This window comes from Protopterus annectens, chromosome 13.part0 (assembly GCF_019279795.1).
Source record: "Protopterus annectens isolate FY-2018-M chromosome 13.part0, PAN1.0, whole genome shotgun sequence".
NCBI classification, from domain to species: Eukaryota; Metazoa; Chordata; order Ceratodontiformes; family Protopteridae; genus Protopterus; species Protopterus annectens.
The window spans coordinates 776873708-776894281 of NC_056747.1; the positions used below are offsets into that span (position 1 = coordinate 776873708).

At 41.1% G+C, this 20574-nt stretch overlaps 1 protein-coding gene across 6 annotated transcripts in view; it reads left to right on the forward strand.

Annotated features, from left to right (window-relative positions):
* Positions 1 to 20574, forward strand: part of ABR (ABR activator of RhoGEF and GTPase) — a 2680879-nt gene that overhangs the window by 2452522 nt on the left and 207783 nt on the right. The window lies entirely within an intron of this gene.

Below are 20574 nucleotides of genomic sequence, written 5' to 3' on the forward strand. Positions count from 1 at the left end.
CCACCTTGCAATCTTAATTTTGTTAGAGAAGTTAACACTTGATTCAGTTGAACCAGCTAATGTGGCTGATTTGAGGTTCTTAACATAGAAAGCAGTTTTACTGATTGCTCTGACCCCTGCAAAAATAGTATTTGAGTTGCAAGCTCTTATGGTAAGTCAACCCTACCTCATTTTCTATAGCGACATGGTTTCTTTGAATGTCTAAAGTGGTATCTGTTTAGTTTAAGCCAAACTATCTATTATCTCATTTTCTTCACTGTCTAAAAAATGAGGCAGAAAGGATACTCCATACCTTGGATGTCCACAGACAACTCTGATACTATCTTGACAAAACTATCTCTCTCTGAGCTTCAGAGGAATTGTTTATTTTTTGTGAAGGTAAGAAGGGACAACGTGTGTCAAAACAAACTATTAAAAAATGGTTGTCCAAGGCTCTTATCATTTGTTATACTTACCATAACAAATCTATTCCAGACAGGGTCAAGGCCCTCTTTACCAGGGCTTTGGCTTTATCTGTGGCTTTTTTGAAAGGAGTTGATTCTAGAAATATTCTAGAAGTTGCTACTTGGTCCTCTTTACATACTATTACAAAACACTGTAAGCTTGATTCCTTCACTAGGTTCAGATCAAGCTTTGCAAGGACCTGGATTCTTCTTCCACCTCACAAATGTAGTTAGTTATGGTCACTTACCCATATAGCTAAGGCTACTGTAGCAGTTATCAATATGATGAACATAGTACATTTATGTAAACTGAAGTTACTATACAGCAGATTTTTGAATGATCTCTGATGCAGTCGCCTCTCCCTCCCTTCACTCCCTTGTTTTTTGGTGTGTGTTTTATGCCAGGATGTGGGCATCTAGTTTTTTGTTTTGTTCTAGCACAGTCCATTCAGGTCTCAGCCTCCCTCTTTCTGCTGGCAGGAAAGCTGTGTAGGGCTTAGCACCCAAACTTGTCTTTAGACAGCTCAGCTCGAGCTGCTTGACAATTTGGGAGCATGGAAGGTTCCTGAAGCTTTGGAAGCTGGCCATCCATTATATCCTTGGCAGGATACAACCAAGATAAAAAAAAACAAAACAATAGATGATATTAATATAATAATAATTAATGATAAAATGATAGTGTAAGTGTAGGGGTGAACACCTCAAGTCTTAACTGACAGGATGTTATACACGGGTAGGCATGGTGAAACCAGGCAGTGCTCATGGGAACACTAGCATTTATATAGCAGTGGGTGTGCAAGTGCATATGTGAGAACAGGATGGTCAAGTGTTCAGGCCTCACTCACAAGACCATCTCTGGAACTGCGGTAGATTGTCCCAACAAACTCCTAGCATACTTTCTGAGTTGACTTTTGCCTTTTGTGTCTGTCTGACAAGTACTGTGACTATTCATAGTGTACGCCAAATTGAATCCATTGCCACTGGCTGAGGCCAGACGTACAGTGGCAAGACCCTCAGCCTTTCAATGAAATGGGAGAGCAGGCTTGTAACTGCTCAGTCCCACCTACCTAGGTCATTCAACACAAGATTCGTATTCTGAGCCCACATCATTAGTGGTACAGGAAGGCATACTGCTTTTGTGGTAGCGGCCATCTTGTAAACTGGGAATCCTGAGTTGTCAGCATGTTCCTAATCTGCAAAGCATCAGCCCGTTATCTCCATCTACATGGCAGATGGGTGCTGACCTGTATACTGTAATTTTGTTTCCCATCCCATTTTTATGAGCCCATACTAAATACAATTTTATTATAGTGTATTCCAGAAGTCCTGTATCAAGTTGTTCCAGGCGTACTGTGGGCCCCTGCCATTGTTATAGTGTGGGTAGGGCTTTTCTTGTTGGAGACAGGGGCTGAAACTGTGGTGGGGAATGTTCATTTATACATCTTTAAAAGTTGAGTTGGAGTTGAAAACGAATATAAAACGTGATTCACGAGTGGCTCAAGTGTAGTAAAACAATTTACCCACTATTCAAGTGTAGCCATCTGCACTCTTTCCAGTACAAACACTGTGGAAACTCTTATTTGCAGAAAGAGGTTAATCAGTACATTCAATGTTTATTTTATTTTACTAAATGTTTTACTCTTCCACGTAGTTTAACCATCACGTCTGTGGCTGCTAGCTGTTCTATTTCAAAGTGTAGTGCTTTATACTGCCATTCAGTAGTCAAGTGTGTGTCACTGATAAATGTCCATATGATTGTATTTTATGGCCAAAGTCAGAAAGAGCAAAGCTCACTAATAAAATTAATCAGGAAACTAAGAGGACTAATTAAATCCAACAGGACCAATTATAAGGTCAAGATAACTTCTCAGGCTAAAGTCAACCACATGGCCTTCTACAGCTGTGTCCGAAACCTAAGGGGTAACATTCAACAGTGAGCAGAACTGGACTGGTGGTAAATGGTACCACCTTCACTGAGCAGAGTGACATGGCAAATCTGCTGGCCAACAAATTCAGCTCAAACTTTACCCCACCACTTCCACTTGCCACCCCTTTGAAATCCCTACCACCATAAACCCCCATCAACTATCAGAAGGGAGCAGGTCATAGTGTTGCTCATTAATACTGGAAACACAGCCTCAGTGAGGCCCAACAGTATCCCAGCTTACATCCTAAATAGCCTGAAACATGACCTGTCCAGACCCCTTGAGTCACTTTTCAACTACAGCCTTAAAACAGGCTACATACCAAGTTAATGGAGGATAGCAATGGTTATCCCCATTGACAAGGATGGACTGTCAACAGTCCCCAGAAACTAGACTCATAGGTTCATAGGTAGGTACTAAGCTATTGGCCCTAGGGCCTATATAAGCCTAGCCAAACAGTACCCTGGCTTTCGCCACCCAAAAACATTATTTTCCCTGTGCCCCTGTAGAGCAGAGCCACAGAAGTGATCCCTGGGGTGAATTTCTTATCTCCCATCCAATCATAAAGATTTTTCTTGAAGAGTGCTAATGAGAAGCTTTGTTTGATGTAGATAGGTAGTTTGGTCCAGAGTATGGGAAGTCTCTGGGACAGGAATCTATCCCTCCAGCATGTTCTGTTTATTGTGGTGACAAGGTTTAGGTCCCTAGACTGTGTAGCTTGGAGGGATTGGGATTTCTTTAAGTGGAGCATGTCCAACAGCTCTGGGTTTGACATAGCTTTGTATGTTAGGCAGAGATCGCCTCTGAGTAGGCGATATGTGACTGAGTAAAGCTGGAGTTTTTTGAGGCAGTCTGCGTAGGGCATCTGTTTGAGGCCGGTAATCCTCTTTGTGAGGTATTTCTGTGGCCTTTCCAGTTGTTGTAGATGTCTTGTGAGGTACGTAGCAAAAGGGGAGTTGTACTCTGTAATGGGTCTAATGAGTGATGAGTAGAGGGAACAATGACCTCTTTTTTCTTGGATGAGAAACCTTTTGTGATGAGGTATGCCACGTAGAAGGATTTCCTGACTACTGTGACGATGTGATTATCAAAGGAGAGACTACTGTCCATCTGTGTCCCAAGGTCTCTTGTCACACTTTCGGTGTTAAGTCCCTATGTGGTAGTTCATGGGTACAGAGTTTTAACCAAAAGGGATGACAATGCACTTTTTGGTATTGAGCTTGAGGCCATGGCTTTGACACCAGGCATCTGTCACATTGAGGCCCTTTTGTAGGATGTCCACATCAGTAGGAGTTTTGATTATGGCTCCTAGTTTGCAGTCATCTGCGAACTTTGTTAGCCAAAGACCTTCTGTGTTAGCCTGTACTTCAGAGAAGTAGATACCAAACAGGAGAGGACTCAGGACTGAACCCTGTGGTACTCCACTTGTCACAGGTCTGAAGTTGGAGTTTGAGTCTGCTACTTTCAGAGTGTGGGTTCTGTCAGTGAGCCAGTTGGCAACCCATCTTGTGACATAGGGATTTATACGTAGTTTAGTGAGCTTATCTATAATTCCAGAGTGAGGGATGGTGTCGAAAGCCTTGGCAAGATCTAGATAGGCTGTGTGAACCACCTTACCCTCATCTATGGCTTTGGTGACCACTTCAAAGAAGTCTATCAGGTTTAGGAGACATGATCTGCCTTTTGCAAACCCGAACTGGGTAGGGTCCAGAGTTTGGAGATACCAATGTCATTGTTTATAAGTTACATGATGATACGCTCCATAGCCCTGCAGACCAGGCTCATCAGGCTAATGGGGCGGTAGTTCCCGGGGTCCTTTGTGGCTCCCCCTTTGTGGAGTGGATAACCATTGCTGTGCGCCATTCAGTGGGCACAAAGCCTGAGGTGAGGCTATGAATGAACATGGTGCTTAGGTGGGGTGCCAGTTCGTTCTGTAGTTCGTGTAGAATGCAGCCTGGGATGTTGTCAGGTCCCATGGATGCTGTGCTCTTGGCTTTGGAGAGTGTTTTTTTTTACCTGTGCAGCCATGATTACAGGAACTTTGCATTCTTCCAGTATAGAGAAGGGCCCTTTAGGGGATGAGAGGGGGGTAAAGTTAGCACTGAACCTATTTGCCAGGATGTTGACAATATCAGTTGGTTCTGTGTGTTTCATACCATTGTGCTGTAACTCAGAGCAGATCTGAGTGTTGCCATTGAGATTCTTGACATAGCTATAGAATGCTTTGTGGTTGTCTTTAGAATCAGTAGCGATTTTGTTTTCGTAACTAGCTTTGGAGGATTTTATGAGGGATCTCAGCTTCTTACTGAGGCTGACCAGGGAGTTGTTCCAGTCATGGGATTTTACTCTCTTTTGCAACAGTTTCTTTCTTCTGTTGTAGAGTCTGTTTGTGGCAGGGGACCATCAAATTGGCTTTCTTTTTTTGGAGGATAGCATATTAGTTCTGTTTGGGATAGCACGATCCATGCACTCATGTAAGTGCTTATAGAGTGCATTTGTGTAGGATTCAGCAGTCGTAACTGTATTGTCCATCTGCATGGGTGTCATGAAGTTCGCCACTTCTGTCTTAAGAAGCATGAAGTTGGCTTTGGAGAAATGTTTTACCATGGTTTCCCTAATGGGGGGTGGGGGTGGGATGTGGATGTCTAGAGTGATTAGCTTGTGGTCAGATCTGACCAATGAGGAAGTGACCTCTGGTGTGGAACACTGGTTGCCCATGTTGGTAATGGCCAGGTGTAGGATATTGCTGCCCCTGGTGGGGGTGTGGATAAGTTGATCCAAGGAGTTGGAATTTATGAATTCCAGAAAACGTTGAGCACAAGAGTTGGTACGAGTAGTTTTCCCAGTTAATGGTGGGGTAGTTGAAATTGCCCATTGTTAGGGTGTTAGGTTGTACCCTAATATTTTCCAGTGTGTCAAGAAATGAGGAGTGGGAATCCTGGGGCATGGTGGGGAATCTGTAGCAAGCTACAATTAGTCTGACTGGTCTAGTATGCAAAGCCATTGAATGAATTATCATGGAAATGAAAAACAAAGACATTGGCAACCTTCAGAAACAGGATCCATCCCAATTTGGTTTTATCAAAGGAAGGTCATGCCTACTTAACTGGGTAGACTTCTTTCAGAAGGTAACCAAGGCAGTGGATGAAGGGAATATGATGTGTACCACCAACGTAAACCAGACTAAGGCATCTGTCACGATGCCCCACTCTGGTGTTGTAGACAGGGTCACCAAACTAGGTATGAATCCATACACAACTTACCAAATTACCAGCTTGCTCACAGAAAAGACCCAAGAGGTCAGGATTGGTGAGATTTGGAAAAGTATGTAGACTAATTTGACTTTCGACCAACATGTAGCCAAGGTGGTAAGAAAATCATTCTATGTTACCCAACTTATAAGCAATGGTATGGAATCCATGTCCAAGAGAGTTATAATACCACTGTTCTCATCCCTTATCAAACCCATCATTGAGTACAATGCCCCCTTCAGCATGCACCAGACTTGGCATGTACAACAGTTGGAGTGCCCACAGAGGTTCCTCACCGAAAGAATCCAGGGTATTAACACACTGTCTTGTACAGATCACCTTAGAGCCCTATCTCTATACTTGGTCTCCTACAGGCTGTTGAGAGGCAATCTGTGCTTGGCATATAAAGCATCCTTAGATACTGTCCTGATGGAGCTTTGGCACATCTCTAAAATAAGCAGCACCAAAAACATTGGATCCAGGGATTTGAATTTTGCATGCAACATCAATAGAATATGCTGGCAAGACAGATATGTGTCTCAAAGGATTCCCATGCTTGGGAGCTGGGTCTCCATCCATTGGTTCGTAGTTGTGTACTAGGCTAATGGCCCTGGAGCCTTTACAAGCCTAGCCCATAGGATTACCCTGGCATCATGCCACCCGACCTTGGTTCCCAGTGCCTCTGTCGAGTAAAGTCAGTAGAGTAATCCCTGGGGTGAATTTTCTATTTCCCATCCACTCATCAAAATTTCTCTTGAAGAGGGCCAGTGAGGTGCTTTGCCTGACATATATGGGAAGTCTATTCCATAGCATGGGCAGTCTCTGGGTTATGAACCTGTCCCTCCAGCATATTCTGTTGATTGTGGTAATGAGGTTGAGGTATCTGGAGCATGTGGTGCGGAGGGATTGGGATTTCCATAGATGTAGCATTTCTAACAGAGCTGGGTCAGACATGGCTTTATAAGTCAAGCAGAGATCGCCTCTAAGTAGGGAACATGAGACAGAGAATAGTTGGAGTTTTTTGAGTCTGCCCATATAGAACAAATGTTTAAAGCCTAGGATCCTCTTTGTGAGGTACTTTTGCAGCCTCTCCACTTGTTGCAGGTGTTTAGTGAGGTACATGTCAAATGCAGCATTGTACTCAATGATTGGCCTAATGAGGGAAGAGTAGAGGGAGACAGTGACCTCTTTCTTCTTGGATGCAAAACCCTTAGTAATGAGATGTGTCACATAGAAGGACTTTCTGACCGCAGTGGCAATGTGGTGGTCAAAAGAGAGGTTGCTGTCAACCTGTGTTCCCAGATCTCTTATAATGTCTTCTGTGCTCAGTAGACTACCCTCGATGTGGTAATTCAGGGGAACCAGGTTTTTCCTAAAGGGGATGACGACACATTTTTTGGCATTGAGCTTATGGCCATGGTTCTGACATCAGTCGTTGGTCTCAGTGAGGCCTTTCTGTAGGATGTCAGTATCACTTGGGGAGTTAATAATAGCTCCCAACTTGCAATCATCTGCAGACTTTGTCAGCCAGAGTCCCTTCGTGTTGGCCTGGACTTCAGAGAAGTAGATACCAAACAGGAGAGGACCCAGGACCGAACCCTGTGGGACTCCACTCGTGACTGGTCGGCAGTCTGACTTGGAGTCAGCTACTTTCACACTGTGGGTTCTACCTGTGAGCCAGTTTGCAACTCGCATAGTGATATAGGGGTTGATGCCTAGCTTAGTGAGTTTTTCTATGATTCCTTAGTGGGGAATGGTATCAAAGGCCTTGGCCAGATCAAGGTAGGCTGTATGAACCACCTTGCCTTCATCCACAGCTCTGGTGACTGACTCAAAGAAGTTGACCAAGTTGAGCAGGCATGATCTACCCTTCACAAAGCCAAACTGTGTGGGATCTAGAGTTTGGTGGTTCCCTATATCCTTGTTTATTGGGTCCATGATGATGCATTCCATAGTTTTGCATATCAGACTCATCAGGCTAATGGGGCGATAGTTCTAGGGTCAGTAGTCGCTCCTGCTTTGTGGAGAGGGATGACTGTAGCAGTGTGCCATTCAGTAGGGACAAAGCCTGAGGTGAGGCTGTGATTTAACAGGGCACACAGGTGAGGTACCAGTTCACTCTGTAATTCATGTGGAACACAGCCAGGGATATTGTCAGGTCCCATAGAAGCTGTATTCTTGGCCTTGGACAGTGCTGTTTTAACCTGTGCAGCAGTAATACTGGGTGCCTGGCAATCTACTGGTATCGTGATTGGTCCTTTGGGGGGGGAGGGGCAAAGTTGGCACTGAATCTGTCAGCCACTATATTGGCAGTATCTGTTGGCTTGGTATAGGAAGTACCATTGTGCAGTAGCTCAGAGCAAATCTGGGTATTGCCGTGGAGATTATTTACATAACTATAGAAGGCCTTGTGGTTGTCTTTACTATCTGCTGTAATTCTGTTTTCATAGCTAGCTTTAGAGGATTTGATGAGGGATCTCAACTTTTTGTTGAAGCTGATAAGGGAGTTTTTCCAGTCTTGGAACTTCACCTTATTCCGCATCAGTTTCTTCCTTCTGTTGTAGAGTTTGTTTATGGCAGGGGACCACCAAATTGGCTTCCTTTTTTGGAAGAGAGCGTCTTGGTTCTATTGGGTATGGCGAGATCCATGCATTTGTGTACGTGATTGTACAGTGCATTGGTGTATGATTCAGTGGTCATGCAACTATTCTCCATTTGCGTGGGTGCCATGAAGTTAGCCACTTCTGTTTTTAGGAGCCCAAAGTTAGCTTTGGAGAAGTTGTGGATTTCCAAGGTGATTAGTTTGTAGTCAGATCTAACCAGGGAGGAGTTGATTATTGGTGTAGAGCAATGGTCGCCCATGTTAGTAATGACCAGGTCAAGGATGTTGTTACCTCTAGTGGAGGTAAGAATGAGCTGGTCCAGAGCATTGGAATTAATGAATTCCAGGAAATGTTGGGCAAGTGTATTGGTACTTGAGTAGTTTTCCCAGTTAATGGAGGGGTAATTGAAGTCGCCCAGTATGAGAGTGTTAGGTTGGACACTAATATTCTCCAGGGTGCTTAGGAATGTTGAGTGAGAGTCTTGGGACATAGTTGGGGACCTATAGCAGGCTACGACCTGAATTGCTGACTTACCCAATGTCAGCTACACCTGAAGTATCTCAGATACGTTAAGTTGGGCCCCCAGTCTGGAGGTGTGCGCATCCGTTATGAATATGGAAACACCACCGGCTTTGGAGCTTAGGTCCAAGTTCTGGGGCCGAAAGGTGTGGAATGAGTTATAACCTGGTAGTGCAGGGGGTGCTTTCTATTGCCTTGAACCAGGTCTCTGTTATGGCACAAATGTCAATGTTCTCCCTTTTAAAGGAGTGCTTTGAGCGAGTGCATTATGAGGTTGAGACTTCTAGCGTTGAGCAGCATGACCCTCAGATTGCATTTGTTTGTAGATATTACAGTGGTAATTTGGTCTTTGGAACACCGCCTAAAAAAGGCACTATAGGGGTGGCAAGAGCCTTGGCCAGTATCCGAAACCCAGGGGTGACAGATGCAGGCTATCTCAGGCAGACAGATACTGGATCTCCTTAGAATGACACCGGAAACTTAGCCAACTGTTGAAATCAATAATTTTCTGCTTGTACTGTGGTATCATTCTGGGTGATGGTAAGATGCTGCTCAGGGCTAGGATCATACCCGCCTGGGCTACATAATCCAAGATCTCCTCCATGTCTCTTTTTATGTAGTCCAGGGAGGTAAGTCTCAGGTCATTCACACCCACGTGTACATTGACAGAGTCATAATTGTACTTGTTGAGGGACCTTGGTGCATGCGTTATGTGGCAGATCCTGGCATCTGACAGGCAGCTGACTGTTACTTTCTCCTTATTCAACCTAGTGAGTGGAACATCATTGTGCCTCACTATCGAGCCACCTGTGACCATGTGTTGGGCATGCTGTTTTGCCTTAGGGGCTGTGGTTGAGTATCACACTATTTAGGAGAGCTATGTATCTTGTGATTAGTGTTGTGTTGTGGTGGTCGAGTGTGTTTCTGCCTTGGAGGTCTCTGCTGTTTAGGTAGATTTTTATTGAGAGCCTCCACGAAGGTGGGTGTGTGGTTTGTGTTTTTATGTGAAGGCAGTGCTGGTGTGTGTTCTGGAGGGCCATGTGTTCCATGTGGTATGGTGTAAGTGTTGACCTTCTCCCCTTAACCAGCTATTTCGGTTTTGGCTGGAGAGGGCGTGGCTTCCAATTTAGATATATAAGTGCATCTTTCACAAGTCTGAGTGTTGGGAGGTCAGAGGAGATGGTTGTCAGTGTCATGAGGCAGTTGCTACATTGCCTCAGGATGCCCAAGTTCACCAGGTTAATAGGAGAAAGCACAGGGAACTGACCTTTAGAAATGCCTGGAGGGGTGGGCATTAATAATAAGTACTGGAGCTGTTTCCTTGTAGGATGTTTAATGCTGGTAGCACTTTTGTGTGCTACAATAATTGCTACAAGAAGTCTGGTAAAGTGCCAGACTAATAAGCTAGTAAAAGTGCAGGAGATGAGAGAACATGTGAAGCAGAGTCCATCCCTAACCCTTTTCAAATGTAATCTTGACCATTGGATGAGAAATCACAGGCAAGCTAAACCCCTGGCTGGCCCTCATGTCTCTTCTAGATAGAGGCTGACAGTAAACATTCTGTAGTTAGCATACCTTCCCCCCATAACTTTTTAGCAACCTCCTAACAAACATACCCCTCTTTAAGAAACACGTGTTACAAGGGGACGCAATTGGGTTGGGTTTTATGGCTAGGCATATAAAGACCCCAGTGGTCGTTAGCCTAATATACCTATGAACCTGTTCATATGTTAACCAGAAATCATTACAAGTAGTTTTATATACTGTTACACTTAGTGAGACATTTTATATTTTGTATGTTTGGACAGTGGATGCAGGAATAGTAAGTGACAATTCCAAGGTTTTTTTTGGGGGGGGGGGTGGCAGCGCCTGGAAAAAATATCATAAGGCTTTGCAGACTAGAGCCACACTGCAGGTAATTCTCTTGTTCAACAGCAGGCATTATATCCCAGCTTAATTTCCCCAGAAATCACATATTTTGTAGCATGTGTTCAGTACACAATCCCAGCCCAACAAGTCTGTTCACAAACCCTATATCTCATAGTAGACGAATAATTTCGACAAGAAATATATACTGCAGTACAAAAATGTAATCACATCTGGAAAAGGTCTTCCAAGTACTTCTGCCATTACAGAATGTGTAGTGGAAGAATTAATGGATTGCTTTGGCTGCCAAGCTGGGGTGTGTGTATTGGTTGCTTCTAGGTTGGGTTGCTGATGGTACTGATCACTTTTGGGACTGGGGAGAAGCTTAGGTTAGATTGTGCATATGAGATCATTTAGTAGCCAACTGAAATAAGACCATGAGGGGCTGAATTATTGTTGGTGGAGAGTGTACCTGCCATTTGTGTGTGTGCGTTTGTGTTCACTGCAAGGATGCCATACAGTACTAGCTGGATCAGTGAATCACACAGCTTTTCCAAAATGCATTTTTTTTTTTTTTTTTTTTTTGCTTAGCCTTAGTGCTGTAGCAGTCATGAGCAAAGGCAGGGCAGGGGTCATGTATCACCAGTTTGCATTCTTTATAATACACCTTAGGTCTAGTGCATGTACTGATAAAAGGACTTGTGCCCATCATAAGATGTTCAAAGATCTTTGCGCCTGGATCTGTTTCTTTTTAAACGTGGCAGTTATTTTGTTGTTTGTGTTTAGCAGTGAGGACATGTAGTACACTGCATATGGTCTTGCAATCTATCTGACTCAAATAAACACAACCTCTTGTTTCCTACACATATCACAAGTGGAATGACAACAGACTGTTCTCCTTTGTAGACACTTAGTGGAACTACATCTGCAGAACTTTCTACAGATCTTGGAATGTCATATTTGCAAGACTATAGGTACAGTTTAAAATGGAACCAGACTTTCAATAAAAGCCATGTGGAGACTGATTAAAACAATTTAATATGTAGAAGAAGGACATGAGAGAGATGTTTGGGTGTCCAAGGGGATCCATATTGTTCAGGTGGGATTAATATTTCAAAAAAAGCCATGCGAACAAGAGGTTATAATTGGAAGTTATTTGTTGGAGAGTGCTGGGAAGGTAAAAGGAAACTTTTTTTAGGAAAGGATGAAATCGCCTTCGTGAAGAGACTATTACAGAATTCAAGAACAATTCATGGGAAAGACATGAAGAGAAATGTGTAGCCCAGGTGGGTCAAGAGGGTCATCCTTTTTTTCCAGTTAAGTTTAAAGACTGAATGGAAGTGTCAAACAGAGTTTTTTAGATGTCAGAGATGCATCGCTAAATTTCTCAAGTACAACAGTTAATGGTTTTGAAAACATTTCATAAAATTCAGGCATACAGCCAATTAAATGAGGAGCTTGTTCCTTAGTAATTAGTTAATTAGCTATTTTTATATTGCTACTGATTAAAAATAAAATAACACAATGTTTCAGTGATACACTGCCTTGTACTGTTTAATTCTGATGTGAACAGTTTTGTTTTTGCTAATACAGTTTATAACATTTGATGAAAAATCTTATATTATTTAGTGCAGAATAAACACTACCTTTCTTATTAACAACTTTAGTGAACTGTATATTGCTTTGTTGCCTAGAGTTTCTAAAAATATTTAACTTATACTGAATGCATATTTCTTGGTTTTGTAAGCATTCCTTTTAATTTTCTGCAATAAGTAGGCCTATTTCTGTCCTCTCACATATTTTCTTTGTTTAAAGTACTTCGTCCATAATTTGTTGTCGACATTATCATAATTTCTCTCTTTCTTTCTAGTGCATCTTTTATGGCACTGTGCAAAGGGTATTAAACATGGCCTAATCCTTGCTTTAAGTGTGTATCATTTAGCTCTCAGCAGTAGTGCTTGTAACTGAGTGCAGGGCATTGCTTTGATCTTGCTGATATTGATCTGTCTAAAGAGACATTCCTCTTTAAATATTTATTATTAAATATCCAATTAAGTTTTTCTTTTGTGATTATATCTGTAATGGATAAGCTAACTGCAGCATGGTCTGAGAATAATAAAAATGTAGATATTGATTTATTGAGCGACATTTCTTAAATTCTGATGTAAAAATAAATACAGCTTTTGAAAATATATAATGCTGTTATATATGCATCTGTGTTCCTTGCACACTGTAAGGTGAGATGATGTGCTCACTGTAACATCTGGAGAGAGTGAAAGACTCCTTTAGTGCAGTAAAAAGGTTAGTTTCTTACTCGCTGATATCAGTCCTGTACATCTCCTCCCCTCCCCAGAACACTTAAGCATGTCTTTTTGGCAGAAGTCATTGTCTGTTTCACACTGCTGGAGATAGCTGGCACATTTTCCTGTGTAAAGATAACCATGCCACATACCATCTTCCTGTAGCATGAAACTATACTCATGTTTACATGCAACAAGTGTAAATATTCTTAACTGCACATATTTTAGGTTCATAGGTTAGAACCAGGCTAACTGCCCTTGTGGGCCATTTTAAGCCTAGCCACTTATCCCAGTTGAGAATCAAACACTGCACTTTACTTTTGTCAGGTAAACACCTTAACTATTATGCTGAAGCCCATTATGAATCTATATTTCCATTTAGATGCAGCAAGTATAAAAAAATCATAACTACACATTTTTCTAAGGTACATAAGAGAATAACAAGCTTGGTGTTGCTGAAATGGTAGCATTCGTCTTCTTCTTGAGGATTCATATGATGAGCTTAAGCATCCATATACTGGCTTACATCAGTGTAAACTGTAGCAGCAGTACATTATATGGGCAGATTCCCAAACAGTCTGTCATCACCGGTCAAGAAATGCTCTTCCAAATCCAGCCCTGCTCCTGGAAAGCTTATAATGACCACGTTGCAGCTTTGTTGTCTGCCTTTAATAGCAAATTTTTTCGGCATCTACCACAATAGGAATTGCAGTTAGATAAATATATAATCTTATTTCTGACACCTCTTTTCCTGTATCTGTAGTATTCACGCTGGACATTGAACTGACTGACTCAGTGTAAATTCTAAAACTACTTTTGACATGATTGAATAAGGATTTTTTGTTCTGTTACACACACAGTCCTTGTAAAACAGAGGCTAAACCTGCAAGTATAAAATCCTTTTTGAAATTATTGCCACCAGAAGTAATTTCTTCTAGGAATGTTGCTTGAGATGCACTGAAGCGTCTTTTCTGTAATACGGTTCAACCCTCAAGCTGGAGAAATTGGATGCTGAGCAAGACTTAACTGCAAAGCATCTTTGAGGAATGCCCTAACAGCTTAGTTATTAGTTGTGGATTTTTAGAACTTTGAGTTGTAGTTGCACAGAGAAGCACATTGAGAAAAACATGTTAGGTGCAAGTTAAATGATATTAACAGGTAGCTTAGTATACTTTAACTGGGACTTACTGTAGGAGTTGAGACATTATTTTTGCTCAGATCAGAATATATTCTGAGATAATGTAAGATGTCTTAGTGGTGAGCCTCCTGGCTTTCATCATGAAATCCAGTATATCATTGTGGAGAAGAAAGAACTCTGCTTTAACAGCAAGTGTTATCCAAACATATAGATTCAATGTCCTGAAACTGTGCCAAGGGACCTATCCACCCAGGAGATGCTGCAGTATTGGTGACTTTATTAGAGGATATTTGGCAAGCTGTAGAACAAAAGGGAATCCATACCTGCTTCTTCCATTTGAGAACTAATAGGATTAGTCAGTCAGAATCCTGCTTTGAGTAGTGCTTTCTGGATAGGAAGAAATTAATACAAAACGTAACATTACCACACTGTGTGGAATAGTAGAGCATAAATTGGCCACTTGGTTATTGTCTTTAGTGGCAAACTTGTAACTTTGTGAGATCCCTCAGTCTATACCCTCCACCAGAGGCAAATTATAAATAAGTCATTTGTATAGCAGTTTTAGTACCTTATGTATTGTTTTAAAAAAATGTTTATGAAAATAATTAATTTTCGCAAAACCCAAAACCAGACTGGCATAGTTTAGGGCAGAAACTTGCCCCAATGATGCACCTTGCAGTTTCAAGTAGCATTCCTCATTAAATGCAGTGTAATTATTATTTATAAAGCTTTCAAGTAACTGCATCAGAAATTCCACCTATTTTTCTTAGATAAAATAAAAACAAGGAAATGACTTTTTAAAAAAAATTATTAGAGTTCTTTCCCTGGACATCGCAGGTAATAAACTAAGTTAATAAATTCCGTGGTGCATTTTGGCTTGCTTGTTACTTGTGGTATTTTTTTTTTTTTTTCAGTAAACTAGTAAGGGTCTGGCCTGAGTAAATATCACTTGCTTAAATTAAAACACATTTGACACAAGGCTACGTAAAACATTAGAGAACAAATCAGACAACCTCTGACTGCATTCCAGGATGGTACCTTGGGTGCAACACTGGCTAGGCAAAAGAACGTAGATGGTCATAGTCAATGGTGTTTACTCGGATGAAAGGATGGTGACTTGTAGCACATGTTAGTTCTCTTCATTCTCTGTATAAATGACATTGACAAATGACAAATGACATTGCTGTCTCCCTAGTGTAATTTTTTAAACATCCATATTAAACTTACCTTTTTAAGTGACATGGGTACACATGCAATAACAGAAAAGAAAATAACCCATAAGAACATTTCCAAAAAAATATTTTCATGAAGTATACATATACATTTTCTTTTAACAATTTTCATTCACTCCAGCATTTTATAAATTGCTCAATTCTGGCTTTCAGTTCTTAAATTTCAGTCCTTTTCTTGAACATTTTCCTGCAGATATCATTCCCATAAATTTAATTTATTTCTACATATTTTGCTCTTTCTGTTTTCTAAACATCCTACCTCCAGTCCTTTTATTTATTTTGCAATATTTAATACTTCAGTTAAACTTGGTATAGATTTTGAGTTCCATTGTCTAGTAATTGTTTTTTTTGGCAGGCAGTACTATTAAAATTAGTAAAGTGCTACTGTGGTAAGGCAATTCAGATCCTATATCCCAGAGCAAAATAATTATTTCCTTATTTACAATCATTTGTTCTCCCAGCATTTCTGACAAAGTACTTTGTTGGGAATTTTTAAATCTGCCTACTTGTTCCAGTCCTAAAAACATGTTCTCAGTTAGCTCTCTCTTTCCTGTCACATCTCCAGCATTTACTATCTACATGAGGACATTTTTTCTGAAGTCAGCTTGAGTGCCAAGATGTCCATGCAAAAATCCTAAAACCTTTTGGATTTTGTTTCCTTCATGGAGGGAGAAAAATGTCCTCCCTTTGTTCCTTTTAAAATTGCCTTCCAGTCTCTCTTCTCAATGTTTTCTAATCTTTTCTGGTTGATTCTTACAGTTATCATGAAATGTTAGTGTTTCCTACTAATTAGAAGTTCATAAGTAAGTACTAGGCTGACTGCCCTTACAGGCCATTTTAAGCTTATCCAGTTTCCCTTTCGGTGCTCGAATGAACTTCTCCTATCTGATGCTACATTGGCCTTACCCATCCCATGGTTGATAATAATATATTGCCTCCAGTGAAAAGACCATACCATAAATAATTTTGTGGGGACCCATGCATGGAGTAAAGCATTTAGGAACTGTCTTTTTATTAGTACAGAGGGACAGTTCTGAGAGAAACTTTCTAATTATCCCTTTAACAGCAGCTTCAATTATAGACTTGATTAAACACTCAACCAGAAATGGTCTTTCGTTTAGCATTCCCATCACTTTCTCTTTGCCTGTAAAACCTGGTAAGGAAGGCAGTCTTTTAACTGCAGTCCAAACTTTTGCTTAGCCTCATCCTACTCTTTTATCTTTTTGCTCCCAGTACCTTGGTTCCTTAACTTATTTTCTACTGTAAGTTCCAGGCTGCCTTGTGTATTTTCTATAACATTACCTGCAGACACCCCAATTGGTAAAATCTCCTTTCCTCTTTCCTGTGTTGGCTTAGTTTTAAAAATACTTTCTTCTACATTATAAATATAATATTCTTTTTAAAGACCTGCATCCAGAATCCTACTGTCTCCTTATTTATTGAATCGTCCCCCTGTTTCATCATCAGAATTTTATTCAGTTTTTTCATAGAATTTCTGAAATATGTCTAATATCTCTTTAGGATCTCTGGTTATATTTCTTGTCCTTGGCTGCCTAAGTTTGGAAACAACCCTTTTTACTTTCTGTTGCCTAAGTTGTGCTAAAAGATTTCATGGTCTGCAGTTGTTATCAAAAATACTTGCTTAACAGGAACTTTTCTAAACTCCTGCAAATTATCCAAGTGCTCTTTTATTTTCCCTTTATCAGTCAGCAATTGCTTCACAACATTCTTCTTGTTCTGCAATACTTTAACTTTTGGCAACCCCTCTAAAAAGTCATCTTGTATCTCCAGTCTAGCTGTAAATTTGGCCCATTTGCTGTTAGCACTTTAAACTGTGCACCCATTCTTATTCTTTCCCATATATCTTTCTCCGTCTTACTTCTACCATATTTTTAAACTCCATTTTCATTTGATCTCACTCCCTAGCTTACTCTTCTGAAGAAATTTCTGTTTTTCTTAACAACTATTAGATCATTTTCTAAACCTATCCTTAAATTCCTTTCTTTTTACCAGATAAGTAGGAAAGTGTAAGTGCCTCATTTTTACTTCATTACCCTGCATCTTTATCATAGTCATTATCGGTACATGACCTGAAAAAGTTATCTGATATGTTTCAGAGCTTTCAATTAAATACCCATCATCCTGTGAAATAAAATTTCTATCCAGTCTAGCGTAATTATTGTAACTTGGGGAAAAATATGTAAATTCTGTCAGATTTCCTTCTAATCAATTTACTTCTTCCATTTCAAATATTCTCATATATTTCTTCAGAAAACTATCCTCTTTTTCTCTGTTTCCCTTTAATGTTTCGGTAGTACTTCCTCACTATTGCAGATATGGTTCCACTCCTCACTGATAAGTAATATTCCTGGTGAAAGCAAATTATCTCTCCTGAAGATTATCTTAATATCCATAATAGTTTTAGGTAGAATGTAAATATATGCCAGTGTAATACTCCTTCCCTAGCAATAGCCACTTATTGCCAGAAATCCACCAATGTTGTCTTTCTTTTTCTCTTCTATCATTACTAGAGCCCCTTTTACATTCAGCATTATTACCACCCTTCCCTTTCTCCCTGATACTCTGATGAATATCCATTTTGAAATCTTTTCTTTATCAAATTCACATGTTCAGTTCTATCCAGATGTGCTTCCAGTAACATTGCTATTTGCACCCTGCACTTCTTAATATAAGTCAAGTCTGTGCCTTCCGCTTTTTTGCATATACCTGCAATAACATTCACATTCCATAATCAAATTAATAAGGCAGTCATTCTGATAAAAACCTGTTGCTTTCATGTGCTCTGCGTGACAGTTCTTTTTGAATATTTGTTTCCAACCTGCAGCTTGCAGACACACACTACCATGTTTGATCTGAGTTACTGCACAATGGTACCTCCTCTACTGAGCCAACAGATATTGCCAACATACTGGCCGACAGCTTCAGTCCCAACTTTACCCCTCCCCCCCCAAAGGACCAATCACAATAACAGGGGAATGTCAGGCACCCAGCATTACTGCAGGACAGTTTAAAGCTGCGTTGTCCAAGGCCAAGAATACAGCTTCCATGGGAACCGACAATATCCCTGGATGTGTTCTACATGAACTCCAAAGTGAATTGGCACCACATCTGTGTGCCCTGTTCAGTCACAGCCTCACCTCAGGCTTTGTCCCTACCAAATGGCTCACTGCTACAGTCATCCCTCTCCATAAAGGGTGAGCGACTACAGACCCTGGGAATTATGGCCCCATTAGCCTGACGAGTCTGATATGTAAGGCTATGGAGCACATCATCATGGACCTAACTAACAAGGATATAGGGAATCTGCAAACTCTACCTCCCACTCAGTTTGGTTTTGTGAAAGGTAGATCATGCCTGCTCAACCTGGTTGATTTCTTTGAGTCTGTCACCAGAGCTGTGGATGAGGGCAAGGCAGTTCATACAGCCTACCTCGATCTGGCTAAGATCTTTGATACCATTCCCCATTCAGGAATTAATGAGAAACTCACCAAACTAGGCATCAACCCTTATATCACTAGGTGGGTTGCAAATTGGCTCACAGATAGAACCCACAGTGTGAAAGTAGCAGACTCCAAGTCAGACTGCCGACCAGTCAGGTCTATATTATAATCTTGAAGTCTGACAATATCGAATATGATATTGTCGACACGAGAATAGTGAAAATGTACTACATCGAATGTTTAAATGGAAAATCTCCATAGGGGGAGATTTCCGTTTACTTCAATGTAGTGCATTCTTGGAGTTGGTGTATTTAAGTAGGGGGTGGGGGGTGCAGGGGGGCTTGCCCCCTGCCTACACACTATTTAGTTTTTTTTTTGTTTCAATGGTTTAAGACTTCAATCACTAAAGTTCGATCTTTAGTGATTCGGAGTTTTAAACCTTTGAGAGTATAATATAGACACGACCAGTCACTAGTGGAGTCCCAAATTGATCGGTCCTGGGTCCTCTCCTGTTTGGCATCTACCTCTCAGAAGTCCAGGCCAACACAGAGGGACTCTGGCTGACCGGGTTCACAGATGACTGCAAGCTGGGAGCCATTAACTCCTCAAGTGATGTAGACATCCTACAGAAAGGCCTCACTGAGACCAATGACTGGTGTCGAAACCATGGCCTTAAGCTTAATGCCAAAAAATGCGTCGTCATCCCCTTTGGGAAAAACTAATTTCTCACTAATTACCACATCGATGGGAGCCTACTGAACACTGAAGGCATTATAAGAGATCTGGGTACATAGGTTGCCAGCAACCTCTCCTTCAACCACCACATTCCCACTGTTGTCAGAAAGTCCTTCTATGTGGGACATCTCATTACCAAGGGTTTTGCATCCAGGAAGAAAGAGACCATCATCTCCTACTCTTCTCTCATTAGGCCAGTCATTGAGTATAATGCCCCATTTGGCATGTACCTCACTAGACAAAGGCAACAGCTGGAAAGAACACAAAAGTACCTCACGAAGAGGATCCTAGGCCTTAAACACATGCATGGACAGACTCAAAAAACTCCAGCTATTCTCTGTCTCATATCATCTACTAAGAGGCGATCTCTGCTTGACTTACAAAGCCATGTCTGACCCAGCTCTTTTAGAAATGCTACATCTAAAAAAAATCCCAATCTCTCTGCACCACACACTCCAGAGACCTCAACCTCATTACCGCAATCAACAGAACATGCTGGTGGGACAGGTTTATAACCCAGAGACTGGCCATGCTCTGGAATAGACTTCCCATACACGTCAAGCAGAGCACCTCACTGGGCCTCTCCAAGAAAAATCTTGAATAGTGGATGGGAAATAGAAAGTTCACCCCGGGGATCACTCCAGTCACTCTACTTGATAGAGGCACTGGGAACTAATGTTGGGTGGCACGATGCCAGGGCACTTCTATGGGCTGGGCTTGTAAAGGCTCCAGGCCATTAGCCTAGTACACACCTATGAGCTAATTCTTGACAAAATGTTTTTGTGTACACTTGTTGCATCTGTTTGAATATCACATTTTCCCAGAATTTTGCTTTAATAAAAAAACAAAAAAATACATTTTAAACCCCATCCCCTCTTAATTCACAGCAAATACACAAGACTATATACATTGTGCAAAAAGGGAAGTTACTGTTTCATGTATTGGCAGTTACCCACAGGCTTTACCTATTCTAAAATTAGGTTCAGTCATGGTGGAACTGTTCCCTAGAGCCACTGTTCCTCTTGTACAGATGCTGTTTACTCTTGTCCTATCTGTATTTCCCTCCAAGATGTGAAAGATGATGTGCATTTTCTCACTTAA